This window comes from Salvelinus alpinus, chromosome 14, assembly GCF_045679555.1.
Source record: "Salvelinus alpinus chromosome 14, SLU_Salpinus.1, whole genome shotgun sequence".
In the NCBI taxonomy this organism is placed as follows: Eukaryota; Metazoa; Chordata; class Actinopteri; order Salmoniformes; family Salmonidae; genus Salvelinus; species Salvelinus alpinus.
This window is the reverse complement of record NC_092099.1, coordinates 47,000,070-47,008,351: the sequence shown is the minus strand read 5'-3', so window position 1 is coordinate 47,008,351 and position 8,282 is coordinate 47,000,070.

The following is an 8,282-nucleotide window of genomic DNA, read 5'->3' as shown; positions in this document are numbered from 1 at the left end:
GAATGAAGAAATGGAGATAAAACGGTCCAGTTTGAGTGTTTTTTACAGCGCGTTCCAGTCGCTAGCTGCAGCAAACTGACAGAAGAGCGACCCAGGGATGTGTGTGCTTTGGGGACCTTTAACAGAATGTGACTGGCAGAACGGGTGTTGTATGTGGAGGATGAGGGCTACAGTAGGTATCTCAGATAGGGGGGAGTGAGGCCTAAGAGGGTTTTATAAATTAGAATCAACCAGTGGGTCTTGTGGCAGGAGAGAGAATATAGTGGACGGTTGATGTCAAAAAGTGATTGATGAGTTTTCCTGTGTCCTGTTTTTATGACCTTTTAAGGACATCCTGTCCGGATGTTCTCACACTATTTAGGGTGTGCTTATGTAACTTGATAGTGCAGCTGTTTCTTTGAAGTAAAGCACATGTCTGAAATGAAAAGTAATGGCCTGGTGATTGATTTGTCGTGAAGTGACCTTGTTGAACTTAGAGAAAATGTGTTTGAACATTTGAAACAGATGGGAATGGTTGTAATTAACTTATGGAGCTGCTGTGTAGTGAGCTTGTGAGTAATTTCCGGGTAGGACTGCATGACTATAAGTAAGTGTTAGACTTTTCCTGGGAACACTACAAGCGACAACTAACCACAAGAGAGATACACCACAGAAAACTACAGAAAACATGTCTCCTAGAGACGAATTCTAAGTGTATTTTGTCCTTCATGTCTGGGCGACAATGATAAAACAGTCGATGCCATTCTTTGTGATGCACCTGATTGTTTTAATGGTAGGATTGATATGAGTGAAGGCCATATGGGTTATATTTTCCAACCGGGCGATTCAACATTGAAGATTTTCACACACAACTTTCTCAGCAACCTTTTTCAGCCAGTGTCTGATAATGGCGACGGAGGAGATGGCTGCCGTTTTACAGTCTCCTAACCAATTGTGCGTCTTTTTTCACATTATTTATAACTTATTTTGTACATAATGTTTCTGCCACAGTCTCCTATGACCGAAAAGAGCTTCTAGACAGCAATTACTCACCTCCTAAAGATTTTCTCTTTAAAAGTCGGACGCAAAGGATTTACTTCAGACACTCGGCACGGCCCAAATCCCAGAGATTTGCATGAGAAAGAGACAGAGATATCGGAGATGTAGGTCGGGGTGCCATGTTAAACTCTAGACCATCTTTACTCCACACACAGACACGCATTCAAAGCTCTCCCTTGCACTCTATTTGGTAAATCTGACCATAACTCTATCCTCCTGATTCCTGCTTACAAGCAAGAACTAAAACAGGAAGCACCAGTGACTCGGTCAATAAAGAAGTGGTCAGATGACACAGATGCTAAGCTACGGGACTGTTTTGCTAGCACAGATTGGAATATTTTTGCGATTCTTCCGATGGCATTGAGGAGTACACCACATCAGTCACTGGCTTAATCAATAAGTGCATCGATGACGTCGTCCCCACAGTGACTGTACGTATATACCACAACTAGAAGCCATGGATTACAGGCAACATCTGAACTGAGCTAAATGGTGGAGCTGCCTGTTTCAAGAAGCGGGACTCCAACGCGGAAGCTTATAAGAAATCCCGCTCTGCCATCCGACAAACCATCAAACAGGGAAAGCGTCAATACAGTACTAAGACTACATTGTACTACACCGGCTCCGACGCTCGTTGAATGTGGCAGGGCTTGCAAACTATTACAGACTACAAAGGGAAGCACAGCAGAGAGCTGCCCAGTGGCACGAGCCTACCAGACATGCTAAATTACTTCTATGCTCACTTTGAGGCAAGCGACACTGAATCATGCATGAGAGTATCAGCTGTTCCGGACGACTGTGTGAACAAGGTCTCCGAAGCCGATGTAAGACCTTTGAACAGGACAACATTCACAAGGCCGCAGGGCCAGATGGATTACCAGGACGTGTACTCCGAGCATGCGCCAACCAACTGGCAAGTGTCTTCACTGACATTTTCAACCTGTCCTTGACTGATTCTGTAATACCAACATGTTTCAAGCAGACCACCATAGTCCCTGTGCCCAAGAACACTTAGGTAACCTGCCTAAATGACTACTGACCTGTAGCACTCACGTCTGTAGCCATGAAGTGCTTTGAAAGGCTGGTCAAGGCTCACATCAACACCATTATCCCAGAAACACTATACCCACATGCCGCCCCAACACATCCACAGATCTCTATTGCACTCCACACTGCCGTTTCCAACCTGGACAAAAGGAACACCTATGACGGGAGTTTCAGAAATATGCTCACTTGGTGCAAGACTCTGGACATTTACTTGGGCTTCTGCAAGTTTCATGCTTTCTGTTGCTTTCTCCTTCTTCGTATGATCGACTCTACTTTGAGTACATTGCAAATACTGAGGACATCCACTCCCCCATCTCATTGTTTTAGGCTAGCTGGAAAACATTACTTTTAAGTTGAATTTGCAATGTTGTAAATTATAAATAAACAGCAATGTTCTGCGTAACTGCTTCGACTTGAATTGGGGACTAGATATAGAAATACCATTTTAGAAATACCATGTAGTCCGCCATTGTAAATAAGAATGTGTTCTTAACTGATTTGCCTTGTTAACTAAAAAATATAAATAATTTTGAGAATGCTATTCATTGACTACCCCTTAGCGTTCAACACCATAGTGCCATCAAAGCTCATCACTAGCTATGGACCCTGGGACTAAACACCTAATCTCTGCAACTGGATCCTGGACTTCCTGTCGGGTCACCCCAGGTGGTAAGAGTAGCTAACCACACTTCCGCCACATTCATCCTCAATACGGGGGCCATTCAGGGGTGTGTGCTCAGTCCCAACCTGTTCTCCCTGGTCACTCATGACTCCAAGGCCAGGCACAACTCCAACACCATCATTTAATTTGCCAACGACACAACAGTGGTAGGCCTGATCACAGACAACGAAGAGGCAGCCTAGAGGGAGGAGGTCAGAGACCTGGCCGTGTGGTGCCAGGATAACAACCTCTCCCTCAATGTGATCAAGACAAAGGAGATGAAAAGGAGGACCGAGCACGCCCCCATTCTCATCGACTGGGCTGTAGTGGAGGTTAAGAGGTTCAAGTTCCTTGGTGTCCACATCACCAACAAACTATCATGGTCCAAACACACCAAGACAGTCGTTGAGAGTGCACGACAAAGCCTATTTCCCCTCAGGAGACTGAACATATTTGGAATGGGTCCTCAGATCCTCAAAAAGTTCTACAGCTGCACCATCAAGAGCAACCTGAAGTTTGCATCACTGCCTGGTAATGCAACTGCTCGGCCTCCGACCGCAAGGCACTACAGAGGGTAGTGCGTACGGCCCAGTATATCACTGGAGCCAAGCTTCCTGCCATCCAGAACCTCTATACTAGGCAGTGTTAGAGGACGTTCCTAAAAATTGTAAAAGATTCCAGCCACCCTAGACATAGAGTTCTCTCTGTTATCGCACAGCAATAGGTACCGGAGTGCCAAGTCTAGGTACAAGAGGCTTCTAAACAGCTTCTATCCCCAAGCTATAAGACTCCTGAACAGCTTATCAAATGGCTACCCAGTCTATTTGCATTGCCCCCACCCCTCTTTTACACTGCTGCTTGATACATTTTTATATTTAAGTAGTCTAGTCAGATAAGAACTAATTCTTAATTACAATGATGTTTTACCGCTGCCAATCCCTCCCCTAAACCGTACGACACTGGGCCATTTGTGCACAGCCCTATGGGACTCCCGATAAAAGCCGGTTGTGATACAGCCCAGGATCGAACCAGGGTCTCTAGTGACGCCTCTGGCACTGCGATGCAGTGCCTTTGACTGCTGCAACACTCTAGAGTCCTACTCTCTGTTTATTATCTATACATAGTCCCTTTAATAACTCAAACTACATGTACATATTAACTCAATTACCTCGACTAACCTGTGCCCCCGCACATTCACTCTGTACTGATACCCCCTGTATAAAGCCTCGCTACTGTAATTTCACTGCTGCTCTTTAATTATTTGTTTTTTTATTTTCTACTTATCTGTCTTTTATTTAAGGTAGTTGATATGATGAAACAACTAAAAACAGTTTGTCCACCATCGTGAACACTTACGAAGATGGTCCTTTCTGTCCTAAAGACAGAATTTGGGCTTAACGGCAAGAAAGTTGATCTGTCATCAAAAGGAAACATACAAAACCTGGAAGGCCATGGAGAGCCAGAGTGGAAGAGGCAATGTCTGAGGCCCTCACAGCTTGAAGACGGGGATTTGGAGACTGATGGGGGTGTCGGGTTACAATAGGTCCTGAAAAGGAGGAAAATGCTGATTCATCTTTTTCTCTAAGAAAATAATAATAAACAGTCTTTCCTACAAAAAATTATTATACATATAAACATGTATTGTGTAGTAAGGTGTTGTATTGTGTAATAATAACATGCATGATGTTTTATTTATTTTATTTAGCTAGGCAAGTCAGTTAAGAACAAATTCTTATTTACAATGACGGCCTACCAAAAGACAAAAGGCCTCCTGCAGGTACGGGGGCCGGGATTAAAAATAAATATACGACAAAACATTTTATATAAAGGTTCAGAAAAAAAACATTAGTGTTACAATTTCATATTGTATAAGTGTCACGATCGTTATATAAATATTCGGACCAAGGGGCAGCGTGAGTAGAGTTCCACATATTTATTACAGTGAAACCTCAAAACAACAAAGAATTAACGAACGTGCGGTACGTAGCGCACATAGGCACTAAACAAAACAATATCCCACAACGCAGGTGGGAAAAGGACCACACTAAGTATGATCCCCAATTAGAGGCAACAATCATCAGCTGCCTCCAATTGGGAACCATACTCACACCAACATAGAAATTAAAGACAAGGGCTCTCCCGAGGGCTGTCTATGGTCAGGGCGTGACAATAAGGAACTTTTTAATAATAGTAATATGTATGCATTTATTTACTAAAGATTTAGAAGAAAATAAAAAGATTTTCAAAGAAAATTGTATTTACCTTAAATAAATGACAGCTCTCTCTCTCTACTCAAGAAAAATTGGTTCGTTGGGGTGTGTTTGTGTGTCTGAGCCCAGGCTGCGTGGATGGTGTCAGGTTACAGTAGGACCATGAAATGGATCAAATGCCTTTTTTCTAAGAAAATAATAATAAACAATATTCATTCCTACAAAAAATAATTAAAGTGTAGTATTTGTTTGACAATAATATATGCGATTTATATCAAAAATGTGAAGAAAAAAAACATTTAAAACAATATGTTCTATAGTCTAATATTGCATTGTAAACTTTTAATAATTGTAATATGTATGCATTTCTGTACTAAAGATTTAGAGGACAATAAAAGGTTGGAAAGAAAATTGTATTTACCTTCAATGAATAACAGCTCTCTCTCTCTCTCTTTCTACACAAGACAAATTTGTTCGTTAGGATGTGTGTTTATGTGTGTCTGAGGCCAGGCTGCATGGTTGGTGTCAGGTTACAAGCTATGGGTGTTACAAGCAGAGAGGTGGAAGTCACCCATATGCCCAGGCCGTGAGCGGGCACACTGGACCAATCCCCACTACACTAGCCCAAGCCAATGGAATGTACCAGATGCTCAGCAGGCTCTGCTCACACTTACTGGCCTGAGGCCAAACGACACAAACAACAACATTGGAGACTTTATGGAACACAAAGCCTTCGCTATCTCATCCTGGAATATCCAAGGCCTGAGGTCATCTGCCTTTGGCCTAAAGAGCAGGAACCTGGACTTCATCAAAGAAATCGGAAATACAGACATTGTCCTCCTACAAGAAACATGGTATAGAGGAGACGGACCCACTGGTTGCCCTCTAGGTTACGGAGAGCTGGTAGTCCCATCCACCACACTACCAGGTGTGAAACATGGTATAGGGGAGACGGACCCACTGGTTGCCCTCTAGGTTACAGAGAGCTGGTAATCCCATCGACCACACTACCAGGTGTGAAACAGGGACTCGGGATATGCTAATTTGGTATAGAGCAGACCTAACTCGCTCTATTAAATTAATCAAAACAGGAAAATTTTACATTTGGCTAGAAATTCAAAAGGAATTTATCTTAACAGAGAAAAATGTCATCCTGTGTGCTACCTATATCCCTCAACTAGAATCTCCAAAACGAAGATATATGGTTAAACCACTTCTCCAATCTTTTTGGCTCTATAATAAAGAACAAACAGCAAAAACATGTACATGATCAAATACAAAATCTTAGAATCAACTATTAAAGAGCAGAACCCACTGGATTCTAAAATTACCTTGAATGAACTACAGGACAAAATTAAAAACCTCCAACCCAAAAAAGGCCAGTGGTGTTGATGGTATCCTCAATGAAATGACAAAATATACAGACAACAAATTCCAATTGGCTATACTAAAACTCTTTAACATCATCCTTAGCTCTGGCATCTTCCCCAATATTTGGAACCAAGGACTGATCACCCCATTCCATAAAAGTGGTGACAAATTTGACCACAATAACTACTGTGGGATATGCGTCAACAGCAACCTTGGGAAAATACCCTGCATTATAATTAACATACATTAACGTACATTTCCTCAGTAAAAACAATGTACTGAGAAAATGTCAACTTGGCTTTTTACCAAATTATCGTACCACACCCACGTATTCACCCTGCACACCCTAATTGACAAACAAACAAACCAAAACAAAGGCAAAGTCTTCTCATGCTTTGCTGATTCCAAAAAAGCCTTCGACTCAATTTGGCATACCAATTAAGATCTGGTGAGTTGGGGTGTGTGTGTTTGTGTATCTGAGGCCAGGCTGCGAGGATGGTGTCAGGTTACAATAGGACCCTGAAAGGAATCAAATGCCTTCTTTTCTAAGAAAATAATAATAAACAGTCATTCTGTCACGGCTGTTGAAAGAACTGGACCAAGGTGCAGCGTCGTGAGCGTACATTTTCTTTTTTATTTGAAAAGACGCCAAACAAAACAATAAATACTACAAAACAAACCGTGAAGCTAAAGGCTATGTGCCATAAACAAAGTCAACCTCCCACAAAGACAGGTGGGAAAAAGAGCTACCTAAGTATGGTTCTCAATCAGAGACAGCGATAGACAGCTGTCCCTGATTGAGAACCCTCCCCGGCCAAAACATATAAATATAAATAATAGAAAATAGAATACCCACCCCAAATCACACTCTGACCAAACCAAATACAGACATAAAAAGGATCTCTAAGGTCAGGGCGTGACACATTCGTACAAAAAAGAATGGTACATTTGAACATTTATTGGGTATTAAAGTGTAGTATTGTTTATTAATAATATGTAAGGTTTAGTAAAAAACATTAGTGGTATAGTTCAATATTGCATAGTAACTTTTAATAACAGTAATATGTATGCATTTCTGTACTAAAGATTTAGAAGAAAATATAAAAAGAGAAAATGTAATTTACCTTTAATGGAATCTCTGTCTGTCTGTCTGTCTGTCTGTCTGTCTGTCTGTCTGTCTGTCTGTCTGTCTGTCTGTCTGTCTGTCTGTCTGTCTGTCTGTCTGTCTGTCTGTCTGTCTGTCTGTCTGTCTGTCTGTCTGTCTGTCTGTCTGTCTGTCTGTCTGTCTGTCTGTCTGTCTGAACTGTGTATCTCTCTCTCTCTCTCTCTACACACAAGATAAATTAATTTGTTGGGGTGTATATGTGAGCGTGTGTGGTGTTTCTTTGAAACAACTGTTTTTTTAAACCTGTTTAATCTTTAAAATTTAAAAAGAGTTCTCAGTGACCCAAATTTTAATGTTCGAAAGGTTAGTCATCTAGGGGGTCCCTTAAACACAAGGGAACTATATGTACAGAATGGGGTGTCCCTAGTGTCTTCGAATCACCTGTTTATCCTGTCTTTTACAATTAAATGTTTTTATTTAACCTTTATTTAACTAGGAAAGTCAATTAAAACTTCTTAGGGATATACCCCTTTTTTTCAAATTTTCGCCCAAAATTGACACACCAAATCTAACTCCCTGTAGCTCAGGCCCTGAAGCAAGGATATGCAAATTCTTGGTACCATTTGAAAGGAAAAACTTTGGAGTTTGTGGAAATGTGAATTGTTTGTAGGAGAATATAACACAATAGATCAGGTAGAAGAAAATACAAAGAATAAAACAACATTCTTTTTTCTACCACATTCTTTGAAATGCAACAGTAAGGTCCCACATCTAGCCATCACTCTGATTGTAATTCCCTTGGTGTTTTTTTCAAGTATTAGTAGCCATATTACAACTTCAACATTTGCAA